The following is a 20,829-nucleotide window of genomic DNA, read 5'->3' on the forward strand; positions in this document are numbered from 1 at the left end:
GGTTGAGAAATACCGGATTACCACCAAGTCTCTGGCTGAACCATTGTCAGTCGCCTCCGTGGATGGAAGACTCCTTCCGGTGACCATCCTGCACATCACGGAACCCATAACCCTGCAGGTGGGAATGCTGCACTCTGCGGTAATTTCCTTCCATGTGCTACCCGGACTCTCCCACTCCTTATTGCTAGGCCTACCTTGGCTCCAGACACATGAATCCGTGTTGAACTGGCAATTCGGTGAAGTACTCCGGTGGGTGCCGGCCTGCCATAAGACCTGCCTGGTTTCGGTTCATCCGGTTCGTCCACCACCTACCCCAGCTAATTCACCTGGTCTTCCGGCTCCTTACTGGACCTATGCTGACGTCTTCAGTAAAAAGGAAGAAGAGACATTGCCACCTCATAGGCCATATGATTGCCTGATCGACCTGGTACCTGGCGCCACTCCACCCCATGGGCTTATTTATCCGTTGTCTGCGGCTGAAACCCGGGCCATGTCTGAGTACATAGAGGAGAATCTGGCTAGGGGATTCATCCGGAAGTCTACTTCCCCGGCTGGAGCTGGATTCTTCTTTGTCAAAAAAAGGATGGCTCGCTACGCCCCTGTATTGACTATAGAGGACTCAATCAGATCACGGTTAAAAATAAATACCCCCTGCCGCTCATCTCCGAGCTTTTTGATCGCCTTAAAGGGCCAGGATCTTTTCCAAGCTGGATCTACGTGGAGCGTATAACCTGGTCCGTATCCGTCAAGGAGACGAGTGGAAAACGACATTTAATACCCGGGACGGACACTATGAGTACCGTGTGATGCCCTTCGGCCTCTGCAATCCTCCCGCCGTCTTCCAAGAACTGGTCAACGACATCTTCCGTGACCTTTTTTACTCCTGCGTGGTGGTATACCTGGACGACATCTTGGTCTTCTCTCCGGATCTTCCCACACACCGGAGGGATGTTCGTCAGGTCCTGCTTAGGCTCAGGCAGAACCACCTCTAAGCTAAATACGAGAAGTGCCTTTTTAAGCAGACCTCTCTTCCTATGTTATCTCCCAGACAGGCTTGTGTATGGATCCCGAGAAGCTCTCTGCTGTCCTAAAGTGGCCCCGTCCGGAGGGGTTGAAGGCGATACAGCGATTCCTGGGCTTCACTAATTACTATCGTCTCTTCATTCCACACTTCTCTTCTCGGACTGCTCCCATATCTGCGCTCACCTGTAAGGGAGCAAATCCCAAGGTATGGCCACCCGAAGCTGTGGAGACCTTCCTTTCCCTGAAGCAAGCCTTCTCCTCTGCCCCTGTGCTGCACCGTCCGGACTGCAACAAACAGTTCTACCTGGAGGTTGATGCTTCCTCCTCTGGAGTCGGAGCGGTGCTCACCCAATAGTCTTCATCTGGGAGAATGGTAACCTGCGGCTTTTTCTCCAAAATCTTCTCCTCCTCTGAGCGCAATTACTCCATAGGAGACCGAGAATTGCTAGCCGTCATATTGGTGCTGGAGGAGTGGCGCGATCTGCTTGAAGGGGCTCTAAACCCGGTAATCATCTACACAGATCACAAAAATCTGGCATATCTCCAAAATGCCCAGAGACTTAATCCACGTCAGGCCCGGTGGTCTTTGTTTCTTGCCCGCTTCAATTTCATCCTTCATTTCCGCCCGGCGGACAAGAAAGTCAAAGCTGATGCTTTGTCCCGATCCTTCCTGTCCTCCGATCAAGAGGAGGAGCCTATGCACATCATCGACCCCTCCAAGATGATGAATGTGGCCCCCTTGGATTTGACTCGTCTTACACCCGGCAAGACGTTCGTAGCGGTTCCTGACCGTGAGAAGGTTCTTCGCTGGGGTCATTCTTCTAAACTAGCTGGCCATGCCGGCCAAAAGAAGACCTTCCTGCTCATTTCCTGCCATTACTGGTGGTCTACCCTGCGTAAGGATGTGGTAGACTTCGTCTCTGCCTGTTCATCTTGTGGCAGCAACAAAGTTCCCTGACACTTACCAGCCGGTCATCTCCTGCCGCTTCCCATACCTGTTGCCCCGTGGCAACACATCGCCGCTATGGACTTCATTACCGATCTCCCTGTTTCTGCCGGGTGTACTGTCATTTGGGTGGTCGCGGACTGCTTTTCTAAAATGGCCCACTTCATTCCCCTGCCTGGTCTCCCGTCTGCACCTGAGCTGGCTAAGGATTTTATCTGCCATATCTTCCGTCTCCATGGCCTACCCCTCCACATCGTGTCGGATCGAGGGGTTCAGTTCACCTCACGCTTCTGGAGAGCCACATGTAAACTGCTGGATGTCACCCTGGATTTCTCCTCCGCTTACCACCCTCTGTCCAATGGTCAAGTGGAGCGGATTAATCAGATCCTTACCAGCTACCTCCGGCACTTTGTTAATGCCCACCATTCTGATTGGGTGGACCTCCTTCCTTGGGCCGAATTCTCTTATAATAACCACAAGAGCGAATCATCTTCCAAGTCCCCATTCTTTATTGTCTATGGCCAACACTCCCGGATTCCATTTCCAGTCTCTGCTTCTGTGGACAACGCTGCCACGGAGTCTCTTGTCAGCGAGTTTTCTACCATTTGGGAGAGTACTAGGTCCGCACTTCTTCAGTCCTCCGAGCGGATGAAGAGATATGCTGATAAGAGACGTCTGGATCCGCCTCAATTCCATCCGGGAGACAAGGTTTGGCTCTCCTCCAAACATGTGCGGCTCAAGATACCCTCCTACAAGTTAGGTCCTCGCTTCATCGGCCCTTTCGAAATCCTCAAGCAAATTAATCCAGTGGCCTACAAGTTAAAATTCCCGGCCACCTTACGGATTCCCAACTCCTTCCACGTATCTCTCCTCAAACCCGTTGTCTTTAACTCTTTTTCCAACATTCCAGATACTTCCCCTGCTCCGATTTCCGCTGAGGACGTCTTTGAGGTAGACAGTATTCTGGCCACTAAGAGGGTAAGAGGGAGAACTTTATTTCTTTTGGATTGGAAGGGGTTTGGCCCTGAGGAGAGAACTTGGGAACCCAGGGAGAACATCCACGCCCCTCTTCTCCATGAAAAATTCCTTTCTGGCCTAAAAAAGGGGGGGCGTAAAGGGGGGGTACTGTAGCATCGGCGTCTCTGCCTTCTTCTAGGCACCGGAAATGGTTTTCACTTCACAGGTGTGCCCTGTCAGGTTTAATAATTGGAATTTCTTGCCTTATAAATGGGGTTGGGACCATCAGTTGTGTTGTGCAGAAGTCAGGTGGATACACATTGAAGCTTGAAGAGGACAATTTGCATATTCCAGGTGCCTTCTTGGAAAAGCAAAGAGTGTCCTTCAGCTAGAAGATCGTTGGGTACAGCCGGGACCAGCTGCTTGGAAAGCATCGCCAAACCAGGGATTGAAGCTTGAAGAGGACAATTTGCATATTCCAGGTGCCTTCTGGGAAAAGCAAAGAGTCTCCTTCAGCTAGAAGATCGTTGGGTACAGCCGGGACCAGCTGCTTGCAAAGCATCGCCAAACCAGGGATTGAAGCTTGAAGAGGACAATTTGCATATTCCAGGTGCCTTCTGGGAAAAGCAAAGAGTCTCCTTCAGCTAGAAGATCGTTGGGTACAGCCGGGACCAGCTGCTTGGAAAGCATCGCCAAACCAGGGATTGAAGCTTGAAGAGGACAATTTGCATATTCCAGGTGCCTTCTGGGAAAAGCAAAGAGTCTCCTTCAGCTAGAAGATTGTTGGGTACAGCCGGGACCAGCTGCTTGGAAAGCATCGCCAAACCAGGGATTGAAGCTTGAAGAGGACAATTTGCATATTCCAGGTGCCTTCTCGGAAAAGCAAAGAGTCTCCTTCAGCTAGAAGATCGTTGGGTACAGCCGGGACCAGCTGCATTTGTTTAATTTGTTTATTCTAGGGTATCACAAGAAAGAAGACAGACATCAAGTCAGCAGGGACAAGGAGCAGCATGGCAGATGTGACAACCTACATGGTGAACTGCAACATGTGCTACATGTTCACAGATCGACCAGAAGCTGAAACCAACTTCACCTGCCAGAAGTGTAGACTACTGGCTCTTTTAGAAGAAAAGGTGCGGGGACTGGAAGAAAGAATTGCGACATTAAAACTCATCAAGGAAAATGAAGACTTCCTGGACAGAACAGAAGCGTCACTACTGGTCACGGAAAGTGAAGGAAGCGTCAGAGAACCTCCAGAGGCAGACAAGTGGAGGCAAGTGACCAAAAGAAGCAAGAAGACCATGGAGACACCACCAACCACACAACTGAGAAACAGATTCCAAGGACTTGTGGAGGATGAAGATGGCACACCTAAGGATGAGGAACTACCAGCAAGCAAAAAAGAAAAGAGTACCCAGAAACACCCAGAAGCGACAAGAAAAAGGAAAACCAAGAAGGGAAGAAGAGTGGTGGTGGTGGGAGACTCACTACTGAGAGCAAGAGAAGCAGCTATCTGCAGACCGGACATAACCGCAAGAGAAGTATGCTGCCTCCCAGGGGCGAAGATCAAGGATGTTACCGATAGGATACCGAAGCTCATCAGTTCCAAGGATGTCCACCCATTTCTTCTGATACATGTTGGCACCAATGACACGGCAAAGAAGGACCTACCGACAATCTGCAAGGACTTTGAAGCATTGGGGAAGAAAGTAAAAGAACTGGATGCGCAGGTAGTTTTTTCTTCTATCCTTCCAGTAGACGGGCATGGCGTCAGGAGATGGAACAGGATCCTTGATGTGAACAACTGGCTGAGATGATGGTGCAGACAACAAGGATTTGGATTCCTGGACCACGGTGTGAATTACCTCTATCATGGACTCCTTGCCAGAGACGGACTACACCTCAACAAACCCGGGAAACGCACATTCGCCAGGAGACTCTCAACACTCATCAGGAGGGCGTTAAACTAGAAGAAGAGGGGATGGGAAGAAAAACGCCGGACACGAACATGCAACCAGAGAACATACTAATGAAAGATATGAAGTGCGACAAAGAAGGTCCAAGACAAGATACTTGGAAGGGAGGTAAGAAAATTTCTAATACAATCCACAGGGAGAAGATTGGAACAAAACAAAATTGTGTAAACTGCGTGCTAGCAAATGCCAGAAGCCTGACAAACAAGATGGATGAACTGGAAGCAGAAATATCTACAGGTAACTATGACATAGTGGGAATAACCGAGACATGGTTAGATGAAAGCTATGACTGGGCAGTTAACTTACAGGGTTACAGTCTGTTTAGAAAGGATCGAAGAAATCGGAAAGGGGGTGGAGTCTGTCTATATGTAAAGACGAGTCTAAAGCCTACAATACGGGAGGATGTATGGGAGGGAAATGAGGAGGTCGAGTCGTTATGGGTGGAGATACATGGGGCAAAAAACAATAATAAAATTATCATAGGAGTCTGTTATAAACCACCAAATATAGGAGAAGCCACGGAAAGTCTATTAATGAGACAAATAGACGAAGTAGCAAAAAATAACGAGGTGATTATTATGGGGGACTTCAACTACCCCGATATAGACTGGGAAACCGAAAGCTGTAGATCTCAGAAAGGAAACAGGTTTCTGTCAATTATCAAAGACAATTATTTGTCACAACTTGTGCAGGAACCAACTAGAGGGATGGCCCTTTTAGACTTAATATTAACTAACAGGCCAGACAGAATAACTGAGGTGCAGGTCGGGGGGCTCCTGGTAAATAGTGACCACAACATTATACAATTCCACATGTGCTTCAGTAGGGTGCCCAGCAAGGGAGTCACAAAAACACTGAATTTCAGGAGGGCAAAGTTTGATCAGCTAAGAGATGCCCTTCACCTTATAGACTGGGATAGTATCTTTAGTAGTGTTGAGCGAACATGCTCGCCCGAGCATCACGCTACTCGGGATGTTCGGCGAGCACTGCGCATTTCCAGGTTACTCGGGCGGGAGCTCGGGTCTCCACCCTGCATGTTTGGCGCTCTTTACAGAGCCAATGAACATGCAGGGATTGCCAGCCAGTCACTGTAATGCTGCAGCCATGTTGTTTGTGGGCATTACAGTGATTGGCTGGCCGCACAGCGTCACCTCGAGTATTTAAAACCGGGCGCCGCCATCTTGGACACAGTCGCTCCGGATCAGACAGTGTAGGGACAGCGCTGCTGATTTAGGGAGAGATATATCAAACAAATAGTCCTTCTCAGGACTAATATCCATCCCAGGTATATCAGGCAGGCAGGCAGGCTGTATAGGAGACGCAGTGGTTATACCAGCAAACGCTGCATTACAGTCCTGTGTGCTGCTCCTGTTGCTGAAATTGCTGGACTTAGCTCCAGGTCCCAGGGGCCAGGAAAAATCCTTTTTTTTATCTAAATCCTCTTTTTTTTTTTCCTCCTTAACAATGTACAAATACCCATCTTATTAACCTTTTGGTGCCCCCCCCACCCCAAAAAAAAAGTGTGCCTCTGATTTTTCAGACACAAATATATCTGTTGAAAATAGTCTGGTGTAGGCCAGAGAAATATAAGTGTGGTTTTGCAGCTCTATGGGCCATTTGTATCTAAAAAAAACAGTTTGAGTGTGTCGCTCACTGTTCAGCCGCAAATATATATATATTTTAAAAAGCCTGGTATACACCAGTAAATTATTACTGTGGTTATGATGTTCCACGGTAAAACATCTCTATTATCCTGTTTTTAGCATTTTTTGCTGTATAAAAATAATAAGTGTCTCCCTGATTTTTCAGACACAAATATATCTGTTGAAAATAGTCTGGTGTAGGCCAGAGAGACAGAAGTGTGCTTTTGCTGTTCCACGGTAAAAAATCTCTATTATCCTGCTTTTTGCATTTTTTGCTGTAAAAAAAAAAAAAATAGTGTCTCCCTGATTTTTCAGACACAAATATATCTGTTGAAAATAGTCTGGTGTAGGCCCGAGAAATACAAGTGTGGTTTTGCAGTTCCACGGTACAAACCTCTGTATTATCCACTTTTGGGCCATTTGGTGTATCTAAAAAAAACTGTTTGAGTGTGTCGCTCACTGTTCAGCCGCATATATATATATATTTTAAAAAGCCTGGTATACACCAGTAAATTATTACTGTGGTTTTGATGTTCCACGGTAAAACATCTCTATTATCCTGTTTTTGGCATTTTTTGCTGTATAAAAATAATAATAGTGTCTCCCTGATTTTTCAGACACAAATATATCTGTTGAAAATAGTCTGGTGTAGGCCAGAGAAACAGAAGTGTGCTTTTGCTGTTCCACTGTAAAAAATCTCTATTATCCTGCTTTTTGCATTTTTTGCTGTAAAAAAAAAAAAAAATAGTGTCTCCCTGATTTTTCAGACACAAATATATCTGTTGAAAATAGTCTGGTGTAGGCCCGAGAAATACAAGTGTGGTTTTGCAGTTCCACGGTACAAACCTCTGTATTATCCACTTTTGGGCCATTTGGATCTAAAAAAAACAGTTTGAGTGTGTCGCTCACTGTTCAGCCGCAAATATATATATATTTTAAAAAGCCTGGTATACACCAGTAAATTATTACTGTGGTTTTGCTGTTCCACGGTAAAAAATCTCTATTATTCAGCTTTTGGTAGATTTTTCCGTAAAGAAAAACAGTAGTGTCTCCTGACTGTTGTGACACAAAAATATATCTGTTGAAAATAGTCTTGCGTAGGCCCGACATCCCAGTGTGGTTTCGCAGTTCCACGGGTCAAATCGCTGTACTCTCCAGTTTTGGGCCTTTGGTATCTAAAAAAAAAGCAGTTTGAGTGTGTTGCTCACTGTTCAGCCGCAAATATCTCTATTTAAAAAAGTGTGGTATACCCCAGTAAACAATAACTGTGGTTTTCCTCTTCCACGGTTCTAATCTACTCTTTATTACCCTTTTTCCATTGATAGTGCAAGTGTAAGCTATTTTACTTCATTTACAATGGGCAAGGCGCGAGGCAAAGGACGTGGAAGTGGACGTTCTGGTGATGGTTCGTGCAGAGGACAGGGCTGTGGCCAAGGTGAAAATGTGCCACAACCAACAGCCACATCTTCTCGCTCCCACTTCTTGACCGAATTACTAGGGAAGCACAGAACAACACCAGTATTGAGAACTGATCAGTGTGAACAGGTTATTAATTGGATAGCAGACAATACTTCCAGTTACCTGGGCACCACCACCTCCGGTCTGTCTTCCACACGGTCAACTCTTAGTAGCCGTGAGTCTCGACCGCATACTCCTCCTCACCCTGATGCTCCTTCCTCCCACCATGCCGAGTGTTGTCAGACAGCAACTGATCCCACACTTGGACGCTCTGAAGAGCTGTTCACTGATCCATTTCCATATTTGGGCCCCTCGCCTGATACGCTTGAAGTGGTGGAAGAGTAGATCCCATGTTGCGATGCCCAAATATTTGAACAGCCACGGCCACAGGAAGTCAACGTTGGCAATCTGTCACAAGAGGTGGACGATGACGAGACACAATTGCCAGGAAGTGAGGAGGAGGATCGTGGTGCGCAAGTGGAAGAGGAGGAGGTGGTGGATGATCTAGTAACTGACCCAACGTTGAAGGAGGACATGCAGAGTGAGGCCAGCAGCACACAGGGGGAGGGAGACAGAGTACCCCAACAGGCAGGAAGAAGCAGTGTGGTGGCCGCAGACAGAAGGCAGGCAACCGATCCCCGTAACACCAGCACGAGGGACGTTGCCAGTACAATCGGTAGGTCTTCCAGAGTCTGGAATTTTTTTAAAGACTCTGCTGATAACCCCAAAAAGGCCATATGTTCCACCTGCCATGCCAGCATCAGCAGGGGTGACAAAACTACCAGCCTGACCACCACCAGCATGATCAGGCACATGGCAGCAAAGCACCCGACTTTGTGGGGCGAAACACAGGGTCCACGACCAGTGTCAGCGGGTGTCACCACTGCTTCTTCCACTGTTGTGCGTGCAATAGAACCCCTGTTGTGTGTGCAAGGCAATCCCCTGTCCATACTGCATGTAAAGATGCCCCCTCCTCTCAATCTTCACTTGTTATGGCAGTTTCTCAAGAAAAAACATCAACGTCCACGTCCACGTCCCACCGCAACGTTCAATTGTCCATATCCCAGACCTTTGAACGAAAGAGGAAATTCGCAGCTAACGCCCCACAGGCCACAGTCCTAAATTCACACATTTCACGACTGCTTGCATTGGAAATGCTGCCTTTTAGGCTGGTGGAGACGGAATCCTTCCGCAATCTTATGGCGGTGGCCGTCCCTCGGTACTCGGTCCCCCGCCGACACTATTTTCCCCTTTGTGCCATCCCCGCACTACACAAGCACGTGTCCCAAAGCATCTGTAGTGCCCTGAACAACGCAGTTACTGGGAGAGTCCACCTGACAACGGACACATGGACAAGTGCTTGTGGCCAGGGACGGTACATCTCTCTGACGGCACACTGGGTAAACATAGTGGAAGCCGGGACCCAGTCGGACCTTGGAACGGAACACATCCTCCCCACACCGAGGATTGCGGGCCCTATGTCAGTCAGAGTTGCCCCCACAGTGTACAGCTCCTGCGCATCCTCCTCCTCCTCCTCATGTTCAGTCTCCATCTCAGATATCACCACATCAGTTACAAGCTGGAAGCATTGCAGTACTGCCTCCGCCAAGCGGCAACAGGCTGTGCTGAAACTCATAAGCTTAGGTGATAAACCTCACACTGCTTGTGAGTTGTGGACAGCTGTGAAAGAGCAGGCAGATCTGTGGCTGAGACCGCTGAACCTACATCCCGGCATGGTCGTGTGTGACAATGGCCGTAACCTGGTGGCGGCTCTGAGGCGAGGTGAGATCACACACGTACCATGCCTGGCTCATGTGCTTAACCTCGTGGTTCAACGGTTTCTTAAATCGTAACCCGAGTTGCCAGATCTGCTCGTGAAAGTACGCCGCCTGTCAGCTCATTTTCGCAAGTCGGCTACAGCTTCCACCGCCCTTGCTGTGTTGCAGCAGCGTTTGCAGCTTCCGGCACACCGACTGGTGTGTGATGTCCCCACACGTTGGAACTCTACCCTCCACATGTTGCAAAGGATTTGTGAGCAGAAGAGAGCTGTTGTGGAGTACCAGCTGCAACAAGGCCATCGATATTCAGGTCAGACTCCACACATAAGACCTCAGAAGTGGACCTGGATGTCTGACATATGTACCATCCTGACAAACTTTGAGGGGGCCACCAAGATGGTGAGTGGCGATGACGCCATCATTAGTGTCAGCATCCCACTTGTCTGTCTTTTGCAACGCTGTCTGCAGAGAATTAAAGAGGAGGCATTGCAGCCAGAGTATTATGAGATGGATCAAGAAGCCGTAGCGGGCGATTACACACAGCCCAGCCTCATCTCATCCCAACGTGCATTGGGGGACAATGAGGGAGAGGAGGAGGAGGAGGAGGAAGAACAGGAGCTGCTATCATGCGTTGTAGACGGTAGTACCTGTACAAGTGTCATACCGTCGGTTCAGCGTGGGTGGCCTGAGGACAGGGGGGAGGAGGAAGAGGAGGAGGAGAGCATGGTCAGTCATCATCTTGGTGAGGACAAGGAAATCTTGCCCGTTACCAGTCTGGCACGCATGGCTGACTTTATGTTACGCTGCCTTAACCGTGACCCTCGCGTTGTCAAAATGTTGGGTGACAGTCATTACTGGTTGGTGACACTTGTAGACCCCCGCTACAAGGAGAACTTTCACTCTCTTATTCCTGAGGTGGAGAGGTCTACAAAAATGGGGCAATACCAGAAGGCCATTGCTACAGAACTCTTAAAAAAATTCCCATCTGAACACGCAAGCGGCAGAGGTCACAGTTCGTTGCCCAACCAAGGCGTACAGGCGAGAGAGATGCAACTCCAATCCAGCAGAGGCAGGGGAACACTGTCAACGTTCTGGGACAGTTTTCTGAGACCCGCCCAGCTTACAGGCCCTGAGGCGTGGGGTACTCTCACAAGGAGTGGAAAGTTTCAAAAGATGGTGAGGGAGTACCTTGCCGATCGTACCAGCGTTCTCCGTGATTCCTCTGTGCCTTTTAATTATTGGGTATCCAAGCTGGACACTTGGAATGAACTCGCTCTGTGCGCCTTGGAGGTCCTGGCCTGCCCTGCTGCTAGCGTGTTATTGGAGCGTGTTTTTAGTGCCGCTGGGGGAATTATAACTGATAAGCGCACTCGCCTGTCAACTGACAATGCTGACAAGCTGACCCTTATCAAAATGAACAAGGGCTGGATTGGGCCAGACTTCTCATCACCACCAAATGACAGCAGAGTAACATAAAGTCAAATCCACTGTGTTATTTCGGGAGGTGTATTCACATGAACCGCTTCACACCCACACATGGTTATACGCTTCCTCGTTTCGGCTGTTTAATCTTCTTCTCCTTATCCTCAGCCTCCACCACCACTATACCACCAGGGTGCCAGCATTGCAAGTTCCTCCGTCCTAATTTTTGGCAACTTTTGCTGGGAAAGCATAAGCAAATACCATGGGACACCCACTCCCCAATAATGGGACTTATGTTTGCAATATGCTGTACTGCATGGCTCTTGTAAGGGGCATTGCAAGTTGCTCCATCCTAATTTTTGGCAGCTTTTGCTGGGAAAACATAAGCAAATACTATGTGAGACCCACTCCCCAATAATGGGACTTATGTTTGTAATATGCTGTACTGCATGGCTCTTGTAAGGGGCATTGCAAGTTGCTCCATCCTAATTTTTGGCAGCTTTTGCTGGGAAAGCATAAGCAAATACTATGGGAGACCCACTCCCCAATAATGGGACTTATGTTTGTAATATGCTGTACTGCATAGCTCTTGTAAGGGGCATTGCAAGTTGCTCCGTCCTAATTTTTGGCAGCTTTTGCTGGGAAAGCATAAGCAAATACTATGGGAGACCCACTCCCCAATAATGGGACTTATGTTTGTAATATGCTGTACTGCATGGCTCTTGTAAGGGGCATTGCAAGTTGCTCCGTCCTAATTTTTGGCAGCTTTTGCTGGGAAAGCATAAGCAAATACTATGGGAGACCCACTCCCCAATAATGGGACTTATGTTTGTAATATGCTGTACTGCATGGCTCTTGTAAGGGGCATTGCAAGTTGCTCCGTCCTAATTTTTGCCAGCTTTTGCTTGCAAGGCATAAGAAAATACTATGGGGCACCCACTCCCCAATAATGGGACTTATTTTTGTAATATGCTGTACTGCATGTGACGCGCCCCCTGGGCCGTGTGTACATGTGTGTGGGATACCCGGTGCCGGGTCTCTGGGGTCTGTAGTCTCCATGGCGGTGACCCGGTCCCGTGGCTCAGGCTGGTCAAACCAGTGGCAATCTTTCTTAGGTTTTGAGGCTAAATGTCCGACTGCGCCACCCTTGGATTGCGGTCAGGGAGTACCACCGCTGCGAGGCAGACCGCTGAGGCTGGTGTTGTGTGTGCAGCATAAAATGGGATAACTCCCCTCGGGAGGAGTATAGCCTCAGGGCAGTGAGTGTGGATGATGGGGGTGATGGTGCATGAGCGCAGCAGGAATGACTCAGAGTCTTTGCAGTGCAGTTCAGGGTCTTTACTGATGATTATAAGGTAGACCCTCCTGGGAGTACTGGCTAGCATAAGAGGCCTGGTCAGTCTGTGAGCAAGCAGGAGTTCCCCTGGCCAGGTGGAGTTGTGAGCCTCCCCGTCTGTCTGCACTCTTCCTGGCTACCTTGCTGTAAGCGGGTAGAAGTAGCCCACGTCCCTGAGTGTACCGTGTAGTGCTCACCCGTATGGCTGGTGACTTGGGGCCTTCTGTTAGCCTCCGCTCCACGACGGCGGTGCTGGTCCCTTGCTTGTGAATGAGCCTCCGGGCTTCTATGGCCAGAGGACCTGAAATCCCCTGCCGGCTGGTTTCTGCTGCTGGATATATAAGTCCTCACAGCTTCGGACTCCTGTGTCCGGTTCCTATTGTCTTCTGCCACTGCGAGTTCTGCTCAGCTTCCAGCCCCTCGTCTTTAGCTCCTAGCTCCTACAGAGCTCCTTGCTGTTACTTTCCCTTGCTCTCACTCTGACTCTGACTGTTCTCTGTTCTCTGACTCACTCAACCCCACCCCAGATCCAGTTTATAAGGGCAGAATTCTCCCCTCCCAGGACTGGGGCAGGAGGATGTTGCATGTTTAAGGGATCCTGACCAGTAAACCTCCCACTTGCTCTCCGACGTAATCTCTATTACTGTGGTGACCAGACCCCTGGGGTGCCACACATGGCTCTTGTAAGGGACATTGCAGTACCTCATAATTTTTGGAAAGCATTCCATTCACTGCTTAGGCAAACAGTGCACAGGAGACCCAGTTGCTATAAATGGAAAAAAAGGTTTAGTTAACGCCCTCTGACCTCCATGTCATTTCCAAGGGGCATTGGAGTGCCTCGAAATTTTTGGTAGGCATTGCACTCACTGTATGCCCTATAACTGTGTAGCTGAACCGCTCTTTTTGTTACAGAAACATATCCTACAAGACATATCTGGTTGACTGGCCTGATATTGATTTGAATGGTCCCTGTTCCTCCTGCTCTTTCTTCTTTGCCACTACCTCATCCATCATTTATCACCTGAAGCTTTGTTTTAACGGGAGTCATAGAACTTGGATAGTAGCAGGAAAACATCCAGCAATCCTCGGAGGAGGTAGGATATGCGCCAAAACGCTGACCTCCTCAAGCCTAGCCGCTACTACATACATGCGCTTGCATTACAATAAAACAAAGCAGATGCTAACTTCTATCATCCTCATCATGCTCCTCACCTTGGCACTCTCAACTCCCCTGATGGAGAAGCCAGGGCCCACCGGAGGAGTCTGATAGTCCGGTGGGCTCGGCCAATGCTTCCCTAAAGCAGGCCAGGCTAAGAAAAGTGTGGGCAAGGTTACCGGTACAAATAGGGGTGGCTGGGGACCGAGTATGGACACCCGGCCACCCCCTGGAGGCTGGGGAGCAAGCGGGGACACCCGGCCACCAGGCGGCTGGGGACTGAGTATGGATACCAGGCCGCCGACACAGCCATGGCGTGGTGGCCAGATTCCGCCTCCACATGCCTAAAAGGCCCAATTTAAAGTGCAAGCAAGCAGTATGGTATTGCAGCCTGGGGGTGGGTGGGTGGCAGGCTGCATACTTGCGCTTGCATTGCAAGGAATGGGAGAGGTACAATTGAACACTGCCCTGGGACAAGGACTTGAATGGGGATAGTTGCAAGTCTGCAACAACAGGTGCAAGGTGGGAGGCATCTTCGCATGTACCATGAACAGGGGTTTGGCATGCACACACTACAGCGGAATAGACTCTCCTTCCCACTAAATGCACTGGGGAGGGCACAGGTAATGTTTTGGTATACGCGCTTAATATTATGTATAAGGCACACCAGGACAAATAGGGGCGGCTGGGGACTGCGTATGGATACCTCGCTGCCGAAGCAGCCATGAGGTAGTGGCCAGCTTCGGCCTCCTCTAAACTAAAAGGCCCCATTTCAAGTGCAAGCTAGCAGTATGAATTGCAGTCTGGGGGTGGGTGGGTGGCAGGCTGCACACTTACACTTGCATTAAAAGAAAACATAGCAGATGCTAACTTCTGTCATCATCATCATGCTCCTCACCTTGGCACTCTCAACTCCACCGATGGAGAAGTCAGGGCCCACCTGAGGAGTCTGGTTCTCTGGCAGGCTCGTCCAATGCTGCCTAAAGCAGGCCGGCTAAGAAAAGTGTGTGGGGGGATGTTCCAAGGAGAAATGGGGGCGGCTGGGGACCGTTTATGGACACCCGACTGCCCCCAGGCGGCTGGGGACTGTGTGGACACTCGGCCGCGGGGCGGCTGGGGACTGAGTATGGATTCCAGGCCGCCAACACAGCCTTGACGTGGTGGCCAGATTCCGCCTCCACATGCCTAAAAGGCCCAATTTCAAGTTCAAGCAAGCAAGCAGTATGGTATTGCAGCCTGGGGGTGGGTGGGTGGCAGGCTGCATACTTGCGCTTGTATTGCAAGGAATGGGGGAGGTACAATTGAACACTGCTCTGTGACTAGAACTTGCATGGGGATAGTTGCAAGTCTGCATCTTCTGATGCGGCAAGGATCACTTATGATGGGCACACTTTTAGACAGTGACCTGGGAGTCAGAGATGCTTCCAGGGGTCTTCCCCATGCTGTTCCCATGTCTTTTCAGCACTTTATGCATGTGTCACACAGCACATGGCCAGATAAGGTTGTAAGATGTTAAAATGACACTTCCCGGTGAATGCATTTGTCATAGTTGAAAGCAATACAAAAGTGCAAAAACGCATAAAAAATGCTACTTGTGAACATAGCCGAAGGTGTGGAGGAGTATTTTTGTTTTTGGTCATTTATTTTAACTTATACACAAGTCTTTTCCCTGGAAAGGATGTTCTTTAACATATTTCACAGGAAAAAAGTTTCACTTTCGTTTTATTGTGAGCCTGTAAAAGTGGCTTAATACCTCTGACCACGTTGATGACAGCAGTGACCTGGGGGTCAGAAATGCTTCCTGGGGTTATCCCCATGCTGTCCCCATGTCATTTGAGCACTGTCACTATCGTTTTGGGCACTTGTTAGGCTTTTAAAAGACTGCCGGGGGTGCCACCGCAAAAATGCTCGAGTCTTCCATAGACTAACATTGGGCTCGTTGCTCGGGTCGAGCACACGAGTATCACGGCGAGCTCGGCCCGAGCTTCGAGCGCCCGAGCATTTTAGTGCTCGCTCAACACTAATCTTTAGTAATAGGAGCACGGATAGAAAATGGGAAATTTTCAAAACAGTCCTACATAGTCACTGTAGAAGGTATATACCTTATGGGAATAAAAGGGCTAGGAAGAGGAGGAAGCTAATGTGGCTAATTAAGGAAGTCAAGAGGGCAATGAAAAACAAAAAAAGGGCTTTCGGTAAACTTAAACAAGAAGGCAGCGAGGAAGCGCTAATATCTTATAGGGAAAAAAACAAAATCTGTAAGAAACAAATAAGAATAGCAAAAGAGGAGACAGAGAGACTAATTGCCAAGGAAAGCAAAACGAATCCCAAACTGTTCTTTAACTATATAAACAGTAAAAGGATTAAAACTGATGGGCCAACTGATGTTGGCCCATTGAAAAATAACCTGGGTAAAATCATAGAGGGCGATGAGGGTGAAGCAAACCTACTCAATAGCTTCTTCTCCACTGTTTTCACAAAAGAAAACAATTTATCGGAGGAAATGCAGAGTGATAAAGTAAACCCTCCGCTAAATATCACCCACCTAACCCAGGAGGAAGTTCAGAAACGCCTAAATAATGTCAAAATAGACAAGTCACCAGGCCCAGATGGCATACAACCCCGGGTACTAAAAGAATTAAGTAATGTGATAGACAGACCGCTGTATCTTATATTCAAGCACTCTTTATGGACAGGGACTGTCCCACTAGACTGGCGCCAAGCAAATGTGGTATCAATATTCAAAAAGGGGTCTAAAAGTGACCCTGGGAACTATAGACCAGTAAGCTTAACGTCTGTTGTGGGTAAATTGTTTGAAGGATTTCTTAGAGATGCTATTGTAGAATATCTTAATGATAATAACTGTCTAACTCCATATCAACATGGATTCATGAGGGATCGCTCCTGCCAAATGAACCTGATGGCCTTCTACGAGGAGGTGAGCTCACAGCTGGACGGGGAGAGTCAGTGGATGTTGTATACCTTGACTTCTCCAAAGCGTTTGATACCGTGCCACACAAAAGTTTGTTATATAAAACGAGAATGCTTGGTTTGCAAGTGGGTAAATAGTTGGCTGAGTGATAGAAAACAGAGGGTGGTTATCAATGGAGTAAGCTCAGGGTGCGTCAGGGTTACTAGCGGGGTGCCTCAAGGGTCTGTCTTGGGCCCTATATTATTTAATATATTTATTAATGATCTAGTGGAAGGGTTGCATAGTAAAATAGCAATATTTGCAGATGATACTAAACTTTGTAAAGTAGTTAATACAGATGAGGATAGGGCACAGCTACAGGAGGATTTAGATAAATTGGGGAGTTGGGCCAAAAAATGGCAAATGGGGTTCAATGCCGATAAATGTAAGGTCATGCACATAGGAAAGAAAAACAGCAGTCACCCATACATATTAAATGGGAAACCGTTGGGGAAATCTGACATGGAGAAGGACCTGGGCGTCTTGGTTATTAGCAAATTAAACTGGAGTGCCCAGTGTCAGGCAGCAGCTGCGAAGGCAAATAGAGTCATGGCATGCATCAGAAGAGGAATAGGGGCATATGATGAGAACTTTGTTCTTCCTCTGTATAAAGCACTGGTAAGGCCGCACTTAGAATATTGTGCACAGTTCTGGGCTCCGGTGCTCAGGAAAGACATATTGGAGCTAGAGAGGGTACAAAGGAGGGCGACTAAGGTAATAAAGGGAAAGGAGGGACTAGAATACCCAGAGAGGTTGTCAAAATTAGGCCTATTTACGTTGGAAAAGAGAAGGCTTAGGGGAGACCTCCTAAACATGTATAAATACATCAGGGGGCAGTACAGAGATCTCTCCCATGACCTGTTTATACCAAGGATGGTGACAAAGACGAGGGGGCACACTATGCGTCTAGAGGAAAGGAGGTTCCTGCACCAGCATAGAAGGGGATTCTTTACGGTCAGAGCCTTGAGACTCTGGAACTCTCTGGGAGAGGAAGTGGTGATGTCCAACTCACTTAATGAGTTCAAGAGAGGCCTGGACGCCTTTCTTGAGAACAGTAAAATTACATCTTATGCTTAGTTAATTAATCCAGGGATTTAATCTGACTGCCAGATTGGTGTCGGGAAGTGAATTTTTCCTCAAAGATGTAAATTGGCCTATACCGCATGGTTTTTTTTTGCCTTCCCCTGGATCAACGCTGCGGAATAGCTGCAGTGCACAAGAAATAGGCTGAACTGGATGGACGCTTGTCTTTTTTCGGCCTTATAAACGATGTAACTATATGTAACTATGTAACTATGTAAAATGGTGTACTGTATTGCTTTTTAAGAAAATAATCAGAATTAAGAGCAAAAAAAAAATTATCCCTGATATCTAGGGCTATGGACATCTGTAACAGCATATCAAACAGGAGAAAAAAAGGAGTATCTCTTTTTTGTTTTAAAAAATATACACTTTTTATTGAAAAAATTCATTGAAAAACCACATAGAAATAAACATGATGGACAGAATGATGATACAATAGACATTCCGGGTACAGGCCTAAATGACCAAAAGTTTGGTCATCAAATGACTAGCAAATCTGAGATAGGAAGTAAAATAACACGAGTAGAAATTTATGTAATAGATATAAGTAGTTTATCTTGTATCTATGCCCGGAGTGCAAAAGGCTAAAAAGTATTGCGCCCCATTTTTTAGCCCTTTCACTCCGGGCCGGGCCAGAATTCCCCTAACTAATGGGTAAGGTCATTAATTTATGAGCATTTTAGAATTATTTGGGGCGCAATTCTCATAACTAGATGTATGTTCATTAAATGCACTCAATACTCGCTCAGGGCTCCTTTTGCATCAATTGCTGTATCAATGCGGCGTGGCATGGAGGCGATCAGCCTGTGGCACTGCTGAGGCGTTATGGAATCCCAGGTTGCTTTGATAGCAGCCTTCAGCTCGTCTGCATTGTTGGGTCTGGTGTCTCTCATTTTCCTCTTGACAATACCTCATAGATTCTCTATGGGGTTTTAAAAACATTTCTCAAGCTGTTGTTATAAAGTATTCTAGTTTACTGAGATAATGACTTGTGTTTTCATTGGCTGTAAACCATAATCATCAACATTAACAGAAGAAAACACTTGAAATAGATCACTGTTTGTAATGACTCTATATAATATATGAGTTTCACTTTTTGTATAGAAGAACTGAAATAAATTAACTTTTTGATGATATTCTAATTTAGTGAGATGCACCTGTTTATCTTGCTGTTCAATACTTATACCTATTAAACCGCCAATTCTGTCCCTCACTCAGCAGCACCTCTCCATAATCTGACTGTTTCTGGGGTAGACTGTGATGAGCATAGAGTCACCAGGTCTTATATAGACCCGATGACACTGTGCGGCCAGCCGGTCACTGTAATGCCATAACCAACATTACAGTGCATGGCAGGCAATCTCTGCATGTTAATTGGCTGTCTAAAGAGCGCCAAACATGCGGGGCGGGGAATCGAGCTCCCGCCCGAGCATCCCGGAATTACTCGTCGAGCGCCAAGCATCTCGAGCAGTGCATCAAAAGCATAAAGTGGGAAGTAAAAACTGGAGGTGCCTTCCCACTTTATGCTTTTGATGGATTTCTCTGCGGGTCAGAGTATGGTGAGATTTTTTTTCTTTTTTCAAGTCTTGCAACCATCTCGAGCAGTGAGATGCTCGAGCGAGCATGCTCGCTCATCATTCACTAGCAATAACCCTAACAGGCTAATTAAGGACTGAAACCTTGGTCAAAGTTATCTGAGCACACAAATCTCCAAGGGTGTCTAAATGCTTGTATCGGCACATTTTCCTTTTAGTAATTTTTAAAATCTAAAAAATGACTATATATTTTTTTCTCATAAATACTAAAGAAGTGTGTCATCTTTAATTTACTGCCTTTTAGAGATCATTTCATCTTTAACTTGCTCAGCTGTTCACAATAACAGTAATTTTGACCAGGGGTGCCCAAACTTTTACATGCCACTGTTTGTATATAAATAACTACAGTGGGGAAGAAAAGTATTTAGTCAGCTACCAATTGTGCAAATTCTCCCACTTAAAAAGATGAGAGATGCCTGTAATTTACATCATAGGTAGACCTCAACTATGAGAGACAAAATGAGAAAACAAATCCTGAAAATCACATTGTCTGATTTGGAAAGAATTTTTTGTACATTTTGGTGGAAAATAAGTATTTGGTCAACTACAAAAGTTCATCTCAATACTTGGCTATATATCCTTTGTTGGAAATGACAGAGGTCAAACGTTTTCTGTAAGTCTTCAGTAGGTTGGCACACACTGTTGCTGGTATGTTGGCCCATTCCTCCTTGCAGATTCTTCTAGAGCAGTGATGTTTTGGGGCTGTCGCTGGACAATACAGACTTTTAACTCCCTCCAAAGGTTTTCTATAAGGTTTAGATCTGTACACTGGCTAGGCCACTCCAGGACCTTGAAATGCTTCTAACAAAGCCATTCATTCATTGCCCTGGTGGTGTGCTTGGGATCATTGTCATGCTGAAAGACACAGCCACGTTTCATATTTAATGCCCTTGCTGATGGAAGGAGGTTTGCACTCAAAATCTCACGATACATGGCCCCATTCATTCTTTCATGTACACGGATGAGTCATCCTGGTCCCTTGGCAGAGAAACAGCCCCAAACCATGATGTTGTCACCCCCATGCTTCACAGTAGGTATGGTGTTCTTTGGATGCAACTCAGCATTCTTTCTCCTCCCAACACGACGAGTTGTGATTCTACCAAACAGTTCTACTTTGGTTTCATCTGACCATATGACATTCTCCCAATACTCTTCTGGATCATCCAAATGCTCTCTAGCAAACTTCAGACGGGTCCGGACATATAATTTCTTGAGAAGGGAGACACGTCTGGCACTGCAGGTTCTTAGTCCCTGGCGGCGTAGTGTGTTACTGATGGTAGACTGTGTAATGTTGGTCCCAGCTCTCTGCCGGTCATCACTAGGTCCCCCCGTGTGGCTCTGGGATTTTTACTCACCGGTATTGAGCTCATTTTAACCCCATGGGGTGAGATCTTGTGTGGAGCCCCAGGTCAAGGGGGATTATCAGTGGTCTTGTATGTCTTCCATTTCCTAATTATTGCTCCCACAGTTGATTTCTTCACACCA

Source organism: Phyllobates terribilis, unplaced genomic scaffold (assembly GCF_046119375.1).
Source record: "Phyllobates terribilis strain yellow unplaced genomic scaffold, ASM4611937v1 Scaffold_1__5_contigs__length_1240528914, whole genome shotgun sequence".
NCBI lineage: Eukaryota > Metazoa > Chordata > Amphibia > Anura > Dendrobatidae > Phyllobates > Phyllobates terribilis.